General features: G+C 40.9%; 1 protein-coding gene across 18 annotated transcripts in view; it reads left to right on the forward strand.

Moving 5' to 3' along the window:
- The first annotated feature begins 913 nt into the window (after nt 1-913).
- erc2 (ELKS/RAB6-interacting/CAST family member 2) overlaps nt 914-19,278 on the forward strand; it is a 698,491-nt gene continuing 680,126 nt past the window's right edge. For 8 of the 18 annotated variants that reach the window (XM_062969888.1, XM_062969890.1, XM_062969892.1 and 5 more), the window contains exon 1: nt 914-1,218. The gene's annotated coding sequence lies outside the window, so the exon portion shown is untranslated. The remainder of the gene's footprint in view (nt 1,219-19,278) is intronic. The other 10 variants (XM_062969899.1, XM_062969897.1, XM_062969894.1 and 7 more) reach the window with 3 other exon arrangements.

Genomic DNA, 19,278 nt, shown 5'->3' on the forward strand with positions numbered 1-19,278 from the left:
GTGCAGTTTTCTGGCATTGTATATTTCTGCCGCTTCTGTGACTGTTCATTTGGGTTTTGATGATTCCGTAGCCCACTTGTCAATGGATGTCCAGAATCAGCAGCATCCACCACGGTCCTTTTTATCCTGGGTGACGACCGAGCCAGTATAGACTTTGTTTTGGTTTGATTCTCCATAATGCTAATGGGTTGGGTGCACTTGGTTCCATTCCACCGCTGAGGCCTCTCTGGCTTGGTTGGACCTTACCGCCAGCACAGCCAGACATCACCAGACATCACAGTTGTGGAAAAGAAAAAGGTTTGGATCATTGATGTTGCCATCCCAGGTGACAGTCGCATTGACGAAAAACAACAGGAAAAACTCAGCCACTATCAGGACCTCAAGATTGAACTTCAAAGACTCTGGCAGAAACCAGTGCAGGTGGTCCCGGTGGTGATGGGCACATTGGGTGCCGTGCCAAAAGATCTCAGCCGGCATTTGGAAACAATAGACATTGACAAAATCACAATCTGCCAACTGCAAAAGGCCACCCTACTGGGATCTGCACGCATCATCCGAAAATACATCACACAGTCCTAGACACTTGGGAAGTGTTTGACTTGTGATTTTGTGATATGAAATCCAGCACATCTATCTTGTTTGCTGTGTCATAATAAAATAATAATAATAATAATAATAATAATAATAATAATAATAATAATAATAATAATAATAAGCGAGGCTTGGATAAGTAAGACTCTACTGTACCTCTTTTTCGGGTGGGGAGGGGGCCTCCATCCAGGGAGGAGCCTGGCGCGAAGGAGCGCTTTGCTCTCTCTCTCTCTCTCTCTCTCTCTCTCTCTCTCTCAGCAGCTTCTTTCCCCGAGGCAGCTCTCTGCCGCCCCTAGCGGCGATCGGTACTCATTGCCGCGCTGTCTCCTCGGGAATGCTGGGAATGTTGAGTCAGGCGCTGGCCGGGCTGGGAGCTGGCCGAGGCTGAGAGCAGGCAGGCAGGCAGGCAGGCAAACCCGGGAGAGGAGCCTCCCCGCCGGGGACGGACTGCGGCGCCGTGGGTCGGTCTCCTCGGGCGGAGGACCGCCTCGCTGGCCTCCTCCCTCCCTCCCTGCGACGCCGCAAGCCGTGATGGTGTAGGGCTCCATGCGAGGAGGAGGAAGAGGAGGAGGAGGAGGAGGAGGAGGAGGAGGAGGAAGAAGAAGGTGCAAGGCGATGGTGGGGAAGGTAAGGAAAGGGCATCGCTTGGGAGGCACCCCTTGGCCATGGGGCCTGAGGATGGGGAGGGAGGGATGCCATGTATAGAGAGAGAAGAGAGAGAGAGAGAGAGAGAAGAAAAGGCATTGCTGTCATCCCAGACCCATGGCTCCGAGTGTGCCATCCCTCTGGATCATAGTAAGGAGTCCATTCGGTGCCTCTCCCTTTCCAGGGAAGCAGATGCCTTCGTGCAATCCCTCCTAGAAAACAGCGGCGTGATTGCTGCCTTGCTGGGTGTGTGGTGCCTGGATTGCGTGTTTTGTATCTCTCCATCTAGATACACGATCTCTTTCTCTATCTATCTAGATATATCTGTGTGTGATCCATCCACCCCTGAAGTGTTCTTGTGCAGACTTCTTGGGAAGCGATGCCTGGATTTGTAAATATAGTAGATGTCTACGTAAAAAAGGAAGGAAGGAAGGAAGGAAGGGAAGTGAATCAGTGGTGCTTCCTTGTCCCCCTTCAGCATCTTAGGGCCCTTCCACACAGCCTTATATCCCAGGATGTCAAGGCAGAAAATCCCACACTGGGTTATCTCAGTTTACACTCAGATAATGTGGGATTTTCTGCCTTGATATTCTGGAATATAGGGCTGTGCAGAAGGGCCCTTTAGGAAGGAGAAGAAACTGTATTTTATTAGCAGTTATATAATGAACACATGGATACATGGGGCGTTTGCGATGTTTGCTTTTAGGATTACATTTTGGTCCAATCTGTGATTATTGTAGGGATGTCTTTGGGATAAGACATTGTGACCTATCCCCTCTCTGCCTGCCTTGGGCTCTCTGTGTCTGTGGAGATGCCTGTCTGGGTTTTGCACAAGGATGTGCAGCCATCAGGCGTGGGGCGTGTGATGGAGATCCCCCTCCCCCTGTTTGGTCCCTTCTTAAGCGGCTACCTGCTCAACCTGGGAGGAAAGGGATGGAGGGATGTCTGGCTGCGAATTGACATTTCCCTTTTGATGGACAAGGCCATGGGCCACTGGCATTGGCAGGGACGGGCTCCTGGCCCTTGGCTCGGCCAATTGGTGTGGCCAGGAGGAGGGAGGGCAGAGCCGCTGGCCAGGGCGAGTTTCCTGCTTGGCTTTAGGGACAGAGGAAAAGAAAGAAATCAGGGCTTTCTCCCAACCCTTTGCCTGCTCTTCTCCCCAGCCTCTCCCCTTTTCTCCACCGCAGTGAAAACAACCCAGAGGGGGGTCCCACTATAAGTGTTGCCAGGGAGTCACATGATGCATTTACACCAGGCATGGGCAAACTTGGGCCTTCCAGGTGTTTTGTTCCAGCCGGTAGGCTGTTAGGAATGGTGGGAGTTGAAGTCCAAAACACCTGGAGGGCCCAAGTTTGCCCATGCCTGATCTACATTGAAGAATGGATGCTTATGGAAGCGTGGGATTTGTAATTTGGTGATGCACCAACACTATTTGACAGAGAAGGCTAAAGACTTTGCAAAACTATAGTTCTCAGGATTCCATATCATTGAGCCATGACAGTTGAAATGCTCCTGACTATTGGACTCCTGAACCGCACCCAATGGAGATTCCATGTACTCATAGAATCATAGGGTTGGAAGAGACCTCATGGGCCATCCAGTCCAACCCCCTGCCAAGAAGCAGGAAAATTGCATTCAAAGCACCCCCGACAGATGGCCATCCAGCCTCTGCTTAAAAGCCTCCAAAGAAGGAGCCTCCACCACAGTCCGGGGCAGAGAGAGAGTTCCACTGTCAAACAGCCCTCACAGTGAGGAAGTTCTTCCTGATGTTCAGGTGGAACCTCCTCTCCGTAGTTTGAACTCAGATATAATTTTAATGTTTTTTATCTGGGTTTTTGTATTTTATGATATTTTAATTCATTTTTATTTCTTTCACATTGTTAGTCTTATACTGTTGATTGTTGTTTTGTTTATTAAGTTATGGTTAGGTTGTTTATATTGTCTAATGTGATTTGTCTTGATGTATACTGTTTTGTATAGTTTTCTTTGGGTATTGAATGGTTGCCATATGTTTGGAAACCACCCTGAGTTCCCTTGGGGAGGTAGGACAATCTATAAATAAAGTTTATTATTGTTATTTATTTAAGTGGGGTCAAACTGCATTAATTCTACAGTGTAGATCGGGCATTTGCAAACTTTGGCCCTCCAGGTGTTTTGGATTTCAACTCTCACAATTCCTAAAAGCAGATAGGCTGGAAGGCCGAAGTTTGCCCATGCCTGGTGTAGATACACCCCGAGAGAGTCACAGACACTATCTCCATTGGATACTTTCAATACCTCTTCTTGGTGTATGGATGGATCTTAGGCAATTTGAGCCTCAGTATTTGGATGGCTTCTGCCTCCATTTCTCTCACATATGTTTCCTCAAAGAGACAGTCATGGGCAGCTCGTGGTCTGATGTCCCTCTTAAGATTCAAACTTCTTCCCCACCATATAGAAGGATTTGTCATGACAGTGAGAGAAACACAACCTTACTCTCTTCCTCCTTTTACCAGATGTTACTTTGGATTTCCCCTTGTTTGGGAAGATGCTAGATGACCATCTGTCAGGAGTGCTTAGATTTCTCATTGACAGAATGGGGTTGCATTGGGCGGACCTGGTGGTTTTTTCCGACTCTAGGATTCTATGATTCTAAGACTTTTCTTCTCCTTGGGATGCATTCATCTATGGATGGAGAGAGCATAAATGATTTATTTTGCCATATTCTTCATGGTATTTTTATATACAATGTTTTAGAGCAGGCATGGGCAAACTTTGGCCCTGCAGGTGTTTTGGACTTCAGCTCCCACCATTCCTAAAAGCCTCAGGCCCCTTCCTTTTCCTCCTCAGCCGCTTAAGTGAGGAGAAGAAGGAGAAGGAGACGCTTAAGCGGCTGAGGGGGGAAAGGAAAGGGCCCGAGGCTGTTAGGAATGGTGGGAGCTGAAGTCCAAGACACCTGCAGGACTCAAGTTTACCCATGTGTGCTTTAGAGGTACTCGTTACATCTGTCAAAACATGAAGAAAAAGGATTTCCTTTGCTGTATCAGGAACGGGTTATCAAAACCTAAGTAGGTCATTTTTCTAAAACTGGAAATGTGTGTGACAAGAGTTCACCTGAATTTTAAGAAGAGGGTGGAGGAACTCTTTGCCTGCGTGTGTTCCCACATCTCTCCTTCCGGTGCCAAACATTACATTTAGTCAGGACTTTTGAAACCCATTGGGTCAATGTGGCAAACCTTCAGGCCCCTGTTTGAGTTTAGACCACATCTAAAAATGTTTGTACAACAGACACAAAACAGAAAGATGCTTTCTGAACTGAGTGTGATTGTCACAGAGCTTTGGAAATGCGGGAACTTGACAAGAGATATATATCCTGAATGGCCATCACTTCCAAATTTCACTCCCAAAGGGGTTTTGCACCCTTTGTTCCCAAGGTTGGGTTTTTCTTCTCTCTCCATGTTGTGGGTTGTTGCATCCTACAGCTTCTTGTGTGTATAAACCCATCTCAAATGTTTCTGCTTGCCTAGTGCTCCTTTCTTTGTTTTTTTGTCAGAATTGCAGTCATCTCTCTTAGCTAAAGGCACACGGGAATTATGTTTGATTAATTTCTGTGCTTCCTTTAAAAATAAAAATCAGTGGTAGCCAAATGCTTTTGTGTCTTTTCAGCATTTGGAAGCAACGACCTCTCTTCTTTACTGCACCCTAAAATGTGGTCTGTTCTCTAGTGGTTCGCATCTCTTCCTCTGCAGCCTCTTTATGGCTCTTGCTGTTTCTTCTTTCTCCACTTCACAACGCCTCTCTGAACAAATCTTTCTCTTGTTTCACTAGGATCATATTACTGCTCTCTTTAAATCTCTGCACTGGCTTCCTGTCACATCCTATGTATGAAATTCAAGGTTCTTTTTGTACTTACGTTTTATAATTTTTATCTCTTTATAATTTTTAAAGTCTCTCCCACCCTCTTTGCCTTCAGTCCAGTTTTCACTTTCTGCTATATTCCTCTCTTTCTCCTTTGCCTCATCCTGGTTCTCTCTCATGTTGTGCTTGGAGCTGAGGTGTCTTCTGCAAGTCTCTGTCCTGCTCCCAACCTCTTCTCAAATTCCACATTGACTTGGTTTACCTGTCATTGGATGTGTCCAGCACCTTCCCAATTTTGACCCTCACTCTCTTTTCTTTTTTCAATATAGTAGAGTCTCACTTATCCAAGCCTCACTTATCCAAGCTTCTGGATTATCCAAGCTATTTTTGTAGTCAATGTTTTCAATATATCGTGATATTTTGGTGCTAAATTCGTAAATACAGTAATTACAACATAACATTACTGCGTATTGAACTACTTTTTATGTCAAATTTGTAGTATAACATAATGTTTTGGTGCTTAATTTGTAAAATCATAACCTAATTTGATGTTTAATAGTCTTTCTCCTTAATCTCTCCTTATTATCCAAGATATTCGCTTATCCAAGCTTCTGCTGGCCCGTTTAGATTAGATAAGTGAGACTCTACTGTAATTACTTTCCTTTTAAAAAAATTAATTTTTTATTGATTTCCAAAATGAAAATGGTTAAAAATAAAAGGCTAAAAGCATGAGGAAAGGCTAGTGGGGTATAGGTAAGGGCTATTTGGGGGGGGGGGGGTGTTAATGTGGGAAAGGGGGTAAAAGGTGTTTTCCGAAATCTTCCTTCCTCTTCCTCGTGGCCCTGGTTTGAAAGTTGTCTTAATTACGATTTGTTGTTTTTATTTTCATCTAATCCAAGGGACCGTGTTTTCTTTTTGGTTTATTCTTGTTTATATTAAGATTTTAATCTTTTCTTGTTTTATATAATTTATCAGATGTGACAGTTTCTTTTCTGATTTTGTTCTGACTATATGATAGTTCTTGTGTTAATTTATCCATTTTCATGATCTCTACCATTTTGCCACTCTTTACTTGTTGGGATTTCTTCTGATTTCCAATACCTTGTAAATACAATTACTTTCCAATAATGAGTGCGGAATACCTGCCTTTGGGTGAAATTAATTACCTATCCTGGTTTATGTATAGTGAGGAGAATGGGATTGGAAATATCCAGCTCTAAGATTCATGAGTTAAAGAACAAATTGTGGAAGTGAGGCAAGTGTGTGTCTAAGAGAGAAAAGGAAGGAATGGAGGAGAATGTTTTTGGTAGTAGTATACTTATGGGCACCTCTAAAAAAACAAATAAAGACAAGGCCCTATATCTCTTTTTAAGCCCCCAAATAGATCAGGCCCGCTATATCATTATGTGTTACATGTTATGTAATGTAACCTCTGTAAATGGGTGTGTGTGGGGGGAGGGGGGAGTGGAAAGGAGTGGAGGAAGATGAGGAAAGGCTTGGCCTATCAGCAGTTTCCAGGCTTCCACGAGGAGGCAAATGACTGGTGCCAGCAGAGAGGCGATGAAGGGGGAAAGAAGGAGCACTGGAACACATGTCTCGTTCCTGTGGTCGCTGCTTCCCAGCAGGAGCTGGCAAGGAAGAGGAGGACAAAGGTGTATTTCTGAGCTCTCTGTCATGCTGCTCTTGTTCAGATTGCTGGAGTTCTGCACTGCTGTTTTCATGGGGTATTTTGTGTGCCAACAACCTGTCACAACAATGAGATTGGGGCAATGTTGGTTATGCCTTGTGTGGTCAGTAGGGGTGAAGCGATTCCCACCTTGCTGGATAGGATCCATAGCCACCATCAGGTCTCAGACTGGGCTATGAATAGGTTCACCAAGAAAGAGGAGGCAGGGGCTGAGAGTAGGTCTGATTTCAAGCAAAAATGTTTGATGCGCATCCCTGCTATCATTCTAATGGGCCAGACCAAAGCAGGCAACCTTTGCTTCTATTTGCATCCCTTTTGAGCCCTCGTTTTATTGATATTGTTTTAACTTATTATTGCATTTCATATGATTTGTATGATCGTTGAATGTGTTGTATTGTCTGTTTGAATTTGTTTAACTCATTTTTGTTTTTTAAAAAGGTATCGAATGTTTACCTTTTATGTTGTGAGCCGCCCTGAGTCCCATTGGGGAGATAGGGTGAGATAGAAATAAAAGTTTTACTTACTTGCTTCCTACACTAGTAGGAAGCGAAGTTTAGTTTTAGGCTGCAGAGATTAGTATGAAGTGGGCAGAATAAAACTGTGTACCAACAAATACATACCAGAATTCTATTCAAATTGATTTTAAAATATGACTGATGGTGTAACACTCCTTTTTCAGTGGAAGAATATAAGTGAAACAGGTTAAAAAAGTATTTCAAGTATTATTTTATCTTTCTACCTGACTATTCAGATATAGGGTGGGCCAAAAGTCACTAAGGGGTTTCAGTGCTTAAGAACAACATTGTAGCATCATACACAATATACATAGGAAATACATTTACATTATGTGTTAAAAATAAAATATTGTAAGTGGTGTTCAATCAGACCCCATTTTGAATTTTGGAACACCCTGTATATAATAGGTATTCAGGTAAGTCATAGCAGGAAGGCAATGTGACTGATGACTAGAGTCTCATGTAAGATGAACAAACTGTGAGAAAATAAGTAAATGTATAGTTCATATCTAATTGTAGAATTACTTCCTAAGTATTGCCTTTTTTGTTCTGTCCTATATCCTTGGGAAAAGATCTATGTTGTTGATTATTTTTTAAAATCTATGCCCAGGTTTTATTTTCTTAATTATTGTTTTATAGCAATTGTTTTATAGCAAAGAAGGAAGTAGTATTATATGTAGAAATAGACAGTGTTTTATTTTGAAGAATCTCTTATTTGAGCATTCTTTCTCCTCTTCAGTCCTTGGAAGAAAAGGACAGAGAGCAACAGACACCTCAAAACTGTCTCATATTATTTATTTGGTGGCTCATGAAATTCAGTCTCTGTGGCAGAGAGATGAAATCAGAGGCATTCTCATTGGGAGCAGCGAAGAGAAATCAACTTCTCTTACTATCTTCTCAGGGAGCAAAAATGGCACATTGACTAGATGCCCACATGTTTTATAAGAAGCACAGGGTAAAATTATCTGCTTCTGCTGCAAAGATTTGCTGGATCTCAAGTAATTCAAAAGGAAATGTGTTCTCCCCTTATTCTGAAACTGTCAGCTGTGCAAAGGCTGATGAATCAGTTAAGAATAGCATTAGCAGGAGTTCCAGGGATGTGTTTGCACAAATATGTTTCTATTAACCTTAACATTTCCTTGTCCTTGTGCAACATGCTTCAAGATGTTGGCCATATTTACCCTTTTGCTTGTATAAACAAACGGTATTTCCTGTTCTGTCTCACCCAGATTGTGAGTTGGGTGTCCTTTAAAACAAGGAATTATTTCAATGAACAAAAATGGATAGTGTCAAGCGTGATGGGGTTTGCATAATGATAGAAAAAGAAGAGGATTTTTTTTGGTATGATGGGTTGATGGAGCTGAAAAACCGAAGATGCAACAGATATCTTTGGTGAATATGAATTCACATTAAATGTGTATGAAAACTGGAATAAAGCTGGAGAAGGAGGATTTAAAGAGCTGGAAAACGTCTGCTCTTTGACCCATTGCTAGGATAAAGGAACAGTGCAAAGAGATTAATGTCTCGCCCACCCCACATTCATTTTAGTGATTAAAGTCCAGAATGTTTAGTGCAAATTGGGGCATACCATGATTTTCTCTTTCTGCCCCATTCCTTCCAGCAGGGCTTAATAAAGTAAATATTTATAAATTCATAGGTACTTTCTCTATTCTTTAAAATCTGTTTTCACATGGTAAAAGTGGCTCATGTGAGTAAATAGGAATAGCTCCTGGACCATGATTTTGGATTGTGTAGTTTTTAACAATGGGTTTTATTGTTAGATTTTTAAAAAAAAAACGTTTTCATTTTTAATGTATTTGTTTATTTTATTTTATGTCTGTTTATGCGTCATTGAGTTGTCGCATAAACAGGCATAAACTGCTTCGAGTCCCCTTTGGGGTGAGAGAGGATGGGGTATAAATATGGTTAATAAATGAATAAATAGTATTTGTTGTTGTGTGCCTTCAAGTTGTTTCTGAGTTTTGGTGACTCTCTGGGACTGAGAGTGTGACTTGCTCAGAGTTTGTTTTTATGGCAAAGTGGAATTTGAACCATGTTCTTCTGCGTCGTGGTCCAAATACTCAAGCTACTGTATCACATTGGATTTCTGAGAAGATAGTGTGGGAGGAGTGACTTTGTTGGGATAATGCTCAATCACTGAAGAAGACAGCAATTTGTTTGACCCAGTGGACTAAAGTAGACAATATCAGTTAGAATAAGTATTATTATATTATCAGTCAGAATAAAATTCTTTCTGATTAGTGCAGGAAGTGAATCTAAAACTGTATGTGAGCATGTTTTTTTAGGCTTCTGGCTAGTGGACACGTACATCAGTTTCCTAAATCAATGACTGATGTGGATGATAAAGGCTGCTCCTCTTTCCACAGCTGTACAATGAGAGCCAGATGGCACTTAGCCAGTCAGTGCCTGGAGAGAAACAGCTGTGCCTAGTGGCTTTTGGCTGTTCTAATGCTCAAGAGCACTTGATGAGAACATGGGAGAGGGCCTTTTCGGTGGCTGCTCCCAGACTGTGAATATCCTCCCAAGAGGGACCAGGAGGGCCCCATCCAGGCTGGCCTTCTGCAGTCAGCATTTGGAGGAGAACAAATAAGGGCCTGGTGCTGGGGAAGTGTGGTATTCTCGGGTAGAGAGCGGGGATTGTGAGTTTTAAAGGCTAATTTAAGTGTATTTATTATATTTAATATGTTTTACCTTAATCCAGACTGTACTGTATTGTTTAATTGATTTTTATTTTTTGTACTGCGCTTTTTAAAACTATGACTAAGGTGTAGGATTATTTGCTGCCTTGAGTCCCCACAGGGAGAAAGGCAGGGTATAAATAAAGCCAATAAATAAAATAAAGTAAATAAATGAAATAAATAACACAGATACTTCCTTGCATAATTCATAAAAAAGTACTTACCTTAATATAGATTCCATGCCATCATAAATAACCAAGAGGATTGTTGCCTATTTACCCAATAGCTATTTTGTTTAACATGCATTTTCTTTTGGCTATGGTAATAGGTTCACTAAAACATGTCATTTCTTTTGAGTATTTATGAATGTGGATTATAAATAGTTACACACACACACACACACAAACATACGTATATATAAGGTATGAAAAACAGGACACTTTCTAAACTCACAATGCATATAGAGCTCCTTGGTACTAGAAATAATGGAGAAGATCTGTGAAGAATATATTCTATGGGGTTTTAAAATTGGTTTAAAATATTTATATCCTGCCCTTTAGCCAAAAAGGCTCCCAGAGCAGCTTAAAAGATAGGAAATATGACAGTCACTGCTTCCAGGGCTACAGTTTAAAATGTAAGATGTGACACACAAGGGATAAAGGACATGGGGGGAGGAGGGAGAAATGGTAAGATTGCCCTTTTTAAAATGTAATGAATTTGATAAAACTCAGTGCTTCAATGTTGTGCTAGGACCACAGAAGATCAGGGTTTGAAAGCCCTGCTAATGATCTCTGGTCAGCCACACTATTTCATCCTTAAAGGAAAGCCATGAAAACTTCCTCTGAATAGTTTTGAGGGCCAGCATGGTGTAGATTGACTGGTGGGTTTCCACAGTCAAGAAAGGATTAGAGACCACCCAGGGTCTCTAATCCTTTCTCAACTGTGGAAAGCCACCAGATTACCTTAGACACTCTCTCTTAGCCTCAGAGGAAAGCAATGGCAGATTTCTTGCCAAGAAAATCCCAGGAGAGGATTGCTGTTAATTGGACTTAACATGAAGGCACATAGCAGCAATACCAATGACAGGTCATATGGATGGAAGGATTGAGGTAGTTTGTTGAAATATCATCTACTTTTTGATGGCAGAAGGACGGATTGAGGTAGTTTGTTGAAATATCATCTACTTTTTGATGGCAGAAGGACGGCGGAAAGAAGATGCTTCTTCCTCTGATGAAGTTTTAGCCAAGCATTAGAAGTTTTTTCATGAGGTGTTCCACAACTTCTTCTTAGGTTGCATCCAATACTTGCATTTTCTTACTCTCACATAAGTTTTTGCAGATTTCTCCCAACTCTCTTAAGTCTCTAGGCATCTTTCATGTAAAAACGCCTATAGCACTATGATTCCATTTTAATTGCCCTGGATACATCCTAGTTAATTCTGGCTTCTGCAGTCTGGCGAGGAAATAGGGCTCTCAAGCTGAGACTTATAAATATCTTCCACCAAACCATAAACCCCAGGATTTCATGGGATGTTGTCACTGCAGTAAATATGGAATCCTAGCACTGTAACACCATAGTGTGTAGTGCCCTCTAAGGACCCTTCCACACAGCCATATAACCCAGAATATCAGGGCAGAAAATCCCACAATATCTGCTTTGAACTGGGTTGTCTGAGTCCACATTGCCATATATTCCAGTTCAAAGCAGATAATGTGGGATTTTATTCAGCTGTGTGGAAGGGGCCTGAAATGAGTTGAGAGGCCTTCTTTAACAAAATGGTTGCGGGAAGGATTGGTAAAACTAGAATGCCTCAACCAGAGAGAAGGAAAAGAGAGGCTTAAATTTTAATATTCAAAAGTTTTATATTGAGACAGAATAATAGTGTATTCCTCAAGAAAATGTACAGTAGTTGCACTATCTCTTTCCACACAGCATTTAGTGTTTCAATGTTTAAAGCTTCCATTTTAGGTAAACTTGTATAAAAGTCAGATTTGAGTTAGTGTGAGAGGTATTCCTTTGCAATTCAGCAGATTTTTGGACACTCAAAATTGAATCATAAAATTGGAAGAGACCACAAGGGCTATCCAATCCAGTCCAACCCTCTGCTAAGAAGGAATAGTCAGCCAAACGATTCCCAACAGATGGGTATCCATTCACTTCTCCAAGCTAAATGTACCCAGCTCCTTGAGCTGCTCTACATAAAGCATAGTTTCCAGACCTTTGACCATTTTGGCCTCGTTCACTGGACATGTTCTAGCTTTTCAATATCTTTCTTGAATTGTGATGCCAAGTATTACAAGTCTGCCTAAAAAAGAATCGAGAGGTGGTTTTACTCCTGCATCGCACTGCTGGCACATATCCAGTTGTCGACTAAGATTCCTTATATTTTTCCTTGTTGAAATCTAATTTGTTAGGTTTTTTTCGTGTCAGGAGCAACTTAAGAAACTGCAAGTTGTTTCTGGTGTGAGAGAATTGACCGTCTGTGCGGACATTGCCCAGAGGAGGCCTGGATGTTTTGACATTTTTAACATCCTTGTGGGAGACTTCTCTCATGTCCCCACATGGAGAGCTGGAGCTGACAGAGGGAGCTCATCCACGTTCTCCCTGGGTTGGATTTGAATCAGCAACCTTCAGGTCAGCAACCCAATCTTCAAGTTATTAGTCCTGCCACCACTACAGTGATGATGACAATGATGATGATAATAATACAGTACATTTATTACCTACCTCTCTTTGCAACTTGAGGCATGCTACAATATCATTAGAAAAAGAGATGAAACACTATTAAAATACAAGGTACGCAGAGTTAAAATGCAGATTAAGCGTGCCATCTATTCATCCCTCCAAATCATTTATAGACATTTTTGACAGCATTGATTCCAGGACAGAATCATGTGGCATCCCACTAATCACTGCTGCCCAGGATGAAGAGGAGTCTTTGGTGAGTACCCTTTGGGCTCAAGTAGTAAACCAATTACAAATTCACCTTATAGCAGCATTGTTTGGCCCACATTTTACTAGTATGTGTGCAAAAATTTCATGGGAGGGGGCTTGTAAAAACCCATACCAAAATGCAGGTATGCTACATCCACAGTGTTTGCTTCAACAATGACAGAAGATGTGTTAAGAATTGTGTGTCAAGGAAAGAGAGCATGTGGGGGGGAGGGGGGGGGAAGAGAAAAGAGACATAGAAAAGGAGGAAGGCACAAGACAAGAAAAAAGTGAGTCCCTCAGAAATAATGGGTTAAACAGAGTTTGAAAACTTTGAATATCGCTACGTATTTTTCTGTTTATTTGTTTAAGTGTGCCTATGATTAGCATATCAAATGAGGGCTTTGCATTTTAAAGGTTGTTTAAAGTTTGAAATTACACGTCTGTCACAAGTGAGGATCTCACCTTTTATATAAGAGAAATTAAGTTCTAGCTTTTTTTTAAGCTGGATACAAATGTGGGAAAATTAGCTGTGAAAATCCCTTGTGTGAACATTCTTTTCTTTTCTTTTTGGTTTTAACTCCATCAAAAAAGTTTTTAAAGCTACATTAAAAATCAAATAAGTGAATCAAGAAAAGATACATAGAGTAAAAACACAAAAAAATGCCAATAAAACAAAAAAAAGCAGAAAAAGAAAAAGTAGATGACCTCCTACCTATCCTCACCTAACCAAAAGAAAACAACATAAGCTTCACTCTTGTGTGAACATTTTTGATATTTTTTAATTTGATACATGTGATTACAATAATGATGAATGTAAATATGATGGGTATACTTTCTGTTCTAGTATATTAGAGATCATGCATACGTGTTTTAATATACAGTACATCAGTTGTTGTCTTATACTAAATGATGGAGCCAGTCATCCTAATATATTTAGTTAGCTGACTCCATCTAAAGATCGGTATGGCTTGCAGAAATGCAAAACTAAAATATAGTTACTGATTGTATATTAAGCACAGCTTGCCCAGTGCTAATCTCTTCCAGCTTGTCTACATCGTCTTCAAACCCCGATTTTGACCAGAAGTTGAACTTGGACATCCAGACTTCTAGTCTGTAACATGGAGTAAAGCTGGTGGCTTTACATTATAAATCAGGGAATGCTCTGGGATTAGATTGGGCCTTTTTGGCCATGCTGCTCTGGAGAGCTCTTGGCTGTCCGCGACCGTCTTTGCTGACTTCACCAAAGGTGTCCAAGCAACCAGGGAAAAGGAGGTGGGATTGCTAGGACAGCCAGAAGCTCTCCTAGGGTTTAATGGAAATCCAGCAGTGGCAATGGGGACTGTCAAAGTAAGGTGACCACCCAGTGGGGCCAAACCAATTTTAGCCCCACTGGATGGTTTGGAATCCATCCTGCTGCCACTGTAAGAAAGAGACAGGTAGTGCATTTGACCCTGGGGCTGGGCCGAAATATTCTACTCCAGACCAGCTTCAGATAAATTGGCACATATAGATTCACCCTAAAATCAATATAGTTACCTTCCTGGGTAATACTTAGTGGAGAACTTGCCAATATAATTTTGATGAGGGGGAAAAGCATAATGCAACTTGATCCTTCAGATGTTTGTGTGAAAGTAGGTTCCATTGATTTTTAGTGAATTAGTTCCAACCCTGTATACATTAGACTAGAGCCTTCATGTTCACCAGAATACTTTCTTTCCATTCCTTTTTCCTTCTGTTGGATTATATAAGCATGGGTTAATAATTCGCTTTTTTGAAAAATAAGTCACACTGAAGAAAAGTAAAGCATTCAATTAATGTTGAATGGCAGTCACATGTTCACATGTAATGTATTTTTACACTTCCCATTGCCTCAGAAAATGGCTGCTGCAGCTTACAAATGGAAACTGAACAAAAATGCATGTACTACATATTATTATTATTTTATTTATATCTGACTTTTTCTCTCCATAAGGAGCCCCAAAGCGGCTAACATTAACAGCATTACAATGTAGTTTAACATATATAAATATTAAAACAGTATTAAATATCATTAGTATTAAAAACAATTCAGAGTACATCCATAAAACACTAAGACCCATATGATTAGATATCAAATGCACCTTTGTGCCTCTACATTGGGCACTTGTTTCCATTTTATAAACAACTTTACTTTTCCTCTGTGTTTCTAACAGCTCCAACTGCTTCTTGTTTTCTATGCAAAGCAGAAAATAAATGAGTCTAAAGCATTACAGAAAAGTCAGTTATTGATTATATATGAAGCATATTCAGTCATGAAGAACGAATTGTATAATACATCTATCAGATACTGTAATATATAACTGAAAATCAGACTAGTTTACTCCTCCCCTCCAAACACAGTAATTGGAGTCACTACAAATTGTGTTTTGAGCATTTGTCTTATTCTTTATTCTGTGTGTGATATGTCCTTGCAGTTTTCACTGTTGAGTTGCAGTTCCCAGAGGAGGTCTCATGATTCCCATTTCTGACTTAGAGTGATGCTACTCAAAATGATGATCCACAGAGAGTTTCCAGAAAGGAAACAATTATAACCACTGGGCATAAATGTCTCACTGATACATTGGAGGAAAATGCACCTCCCATACATCCAATAATCACAGATATAGAGGACTGAAGATAGATTCTTTCCACAACCTCTCACCAGCTGTTTCTTTTTCCTTGTGTTGCTTAAGTTGGCATTCATTGTGCCCTAAGGTGCTAAAGTGACGATGGCAGACTGCATGATGAGATACTGATTGGAATGTAATATCCATCTGGACATTCTGCTGGATAATGTGTTGGGCTCAGCTTGTATCCTGGACTTCTGAAAAGAAGAAACAAACATTGGTTGAGTATAGTTCTATTACTGTAGGCTAAAATATTATTTCCCTTCTTTGCTGCAGCCTGATCCTTGGTGAAAAAACACAGGTTCCTGAGCAGGTATAAAAAGTGAGGAAACCAGGCAGAATAAAACATATTGTGTTGATTCTTGAGCAGTCAGTGGGTAATTTCAATGAGAATTAAATGTTAATTCAGCATATAACTATGTGTCAGACAAAAGTGGCTAGTGGTTAGCTTTGAGTAGATACTCTAACGAATGCAGAGGAAACGGGTGGAAAATCACAGCGTAAACTTACAAAATTTTTGCTTTTAAAACATGTTACGAATTTTGCAACAAGGATACTCCCCTTGGAACATTTTAAGTTGGAAAATTCACATTCAAAGCCCATTTATTTCCAAAGAGCAATGGAAACATACACCAATTATATGAAACTATTTGTAAACAGGAACAAATACACACAACTACTACCTACTTGTTAACAAGGTATAAACTGTGGTAGGATACCTGTTTGGTATGCAGGGGTCAGTACTGTCCCCCATGTTGTTCAACATATACATGAAGCCGCTGGGAGAGATCATCCGGAGTTTCGGGGTTCGGTGTCATCTGTACGCAGATGATGTCCAGCTCTGTCACTCCTTCCCACCTGTCACTAAGGAGGCTGTTCAGGTCCTGAACCGGTGTCTGGCCACTGTGACGGACTGGATGAGGGCCAACAAATTGAAATTGAATCCAGACAAGACAGAGGTCCTCCTTGTCAGTCGTAAGGCTGAACAGGGAATAGGGTTACAGCTTGTGTTGGACGGGGTCGCACTCCCCCTGAGGACACAGGTTCGCAGTCTGGGGGTTCTCCTGGACTCATCGCTGAGCCTGGAGCCCCAGGTCTCGGAGGTGGCCAGGGGAGCATTCGCGCAACTGAGACTTGTGCGCCAGCTGCGCCCGTTCCTTGGGAGGTCTGACTTGGCCACGGTGGTCTACGCTCTGGTTACAGCTCGTTTGGACTACTGCAACGCTCTCTACGTGGGGTTGCCTTTGAAGATGGCCTGGAAGCTCCAATAGTACAACGGGCGGCAGCCAGATTAATAACTGGGGCGGCATACAGGGAGTGTACCACCCCCCTTCTAAGCCAGCTCCACTGGCTGCCGATATGCTACCGAGCCCAATTCAAAGTGCTGGTCTTGACCTATAAAGCCCTAAACGGTTCTGGCCCAATTTACTTATCCGAACGTATCTCCTCATATGAGCCAGCTAGATCCCTAAGATCATCTGCAGAGGCCCTGCTCTCGGTCCCACCTGCCTCGCAGGCGCGGCTGGTGGGAACGAGGGACAGGGCCTTCTCGGTGGTGGCTCCCCGGCTGTGGAACACCCTCCCCACAAATATCCGACAAGCCCCAACTCTTCGGGTTTCAGAAAGGCTGTGAAAACATGGCTGTGTGCACAAGCTTTTAACGAGTAATATGATAACGTCGACATGGTCCGATTGAAGGCTGAAGCATGAGGTTTTTAGACAAATGGATCTAATTTACATACGTTTTAATTTTTATTATGTATTTTAATGATGTATTTTTATAGTTTTAATTGATTATATGTACTGTTTTTGTTTTATTATTATGCTCTTGGCATTAAATGTTGCCAACTGTTGTAAGCCGCCCTGAGTCCCCCCGGGTGAGAAGGGCGGGGTATAAATTCTGGAAATAAATAAATAAATAAATGCCAGATTCAATTTCTGAGTTGTTAATGTGTCTGGTGCCCCTAATTGCATAAATTCTCAAGCACATGCAGAAGTGGAGATAAGTGCCTTTCTTTTAAGATTATTAAAATATCAATATCTAACAATTATTATTAGTAATTTTATTATTATTTATATACTGCTTTATTTTCTGTCTAAAAGACTCAAATCAGTAAAATATAGCATCTGTTCACTCCATAGAGGCATGTATGTCCTCCCCCCATCCAAATAATCCTTCCATGATCTAGTGGTTAATAGAAATGATTAATGGGCATCCTGGTGGAAATCATAGGAAATCGTATCTCTTTCAGCTTCATTAACTTTAAAGCTCCAATTATGGAAACACTAAAATATATGCATTTCATACAGTGAGCAAAATCAATCCTTTAGGTCATATGTTCAGAAGGCATGCTATAGAGGCCTCTCTGCTTTCATGTAGATTGCCCCTGCTATTCAGGTATGTGTACTATTAGATCTCGCTTCATGTTGCTACTAACCCATTGCTTTGTGTGTTCAACTTGATTTTATAAATGCTTAAAGGGTTTAGCAAGACCATGTTGCATGCAAATGTCTTTTTAAAAATGCTTGTGTATACTACATGCATTGCTAGCTGCTAGAGGTTCAGTGCAAAGTTTAGAATAGATTTTAGATTTGCACAAGAACACACAAAAGTGTCCCCCCACCCCATTATTGCCTTTATGGTGTGACAAAAGGAGAGAAACTTATCCCTTCATCAAAGACCTTTATGTCCCAAGACTCCTGGAAAATAATTGACTTCTACAAGAAACCTCTGGACTTGCCTCCACAAGCCACTTCCATGTTTTAAATTCAGGAAAGAATTGGCGGTGCGGGAGATTGGAGTAAAACAAATGTAAAAAATTGAAACCAGAAAGAAATTAAGGAAATAAATGAAAGCTAAAAAATAAGAGGAAAAACATTTTTTCCATTAGTGTATATTCCTGAAACTTCCCTTGGCAATGAACATACTTAGAAGCTTCCTTATTATTGAAAATTTTGAGTTCTCAGGGTTTCCGATTGTGTGGAAGCTCTTAGGTATGTTCAGTAAAGCTATGCACGGAAAAGCAATGTGATCTTCACCCAGAAATTTCTTTCTATTGGATAATATTTTCATTTGTTTTGCACCAGTTTCCATAATTCTTCTTCCTCTTCCTCTGGTTCTCTTTTTTGGACTCAAAATATGAAAATCAATTATAAGTTCACCTATTCTTCTGCTAAGATCTCTTTGTCTCAAGATTTCTTGCTAAGAAGGAAAGGCATCCCTTCCCAAGAACTCTTAAATAGTGTAGAAATGAAGAGAGGGTTGGTAATCCATGAGAAATCATTACACAGCCCAACCAAAAAAAAAAATCCTTGGTATCTTAGTTTTTAGGTCTTTTCCTGGGTTTATTTAAGGAGCTGATTCAGAAAATTGGACAGACGGCATCAGCTCTAGTTTCTTAGATATGGTTATCATGGTTTTCTGTGGGAGAGCAGAAGGCAACTGGTAGATGGCATATGTTCTGTATCACAAAAACTAGAGCCAATAGGGGAAAACTGGTGCAATTTTTGGAATCACCAGGTCAAATATATCTAGAAACATGCATAACATTTTGGACCCCTCTAGGTGTGTTGGCCAATGTTATTTATTTATTTATTTATTTATTTATTTATTTACAGTATTTATATTCCGCCCTTCTCACCCCGAAGGGGACTCAGGGCGGATCACATTATACACATACAGGGCAAACATTCAATGCCCATAAACACATCGGACAGAGACAGAC

The sequence above is a fragment of the Anolis carolinensis genome, chromosome 2 (assembly GCF_035594765.1).
Source record: "Anolis carolinensis isolate JA03-04 chromosome 2, rAnoCar3.1.pri, whole genome shotgun sequence".
Taxonomy (NCBI): domain Eukaryota; kingdom Metazoa; phylum Chordata; class Lepidosauria; order Squamata; family Dactyloidae; genus Anolis; species Anolis carolinensis.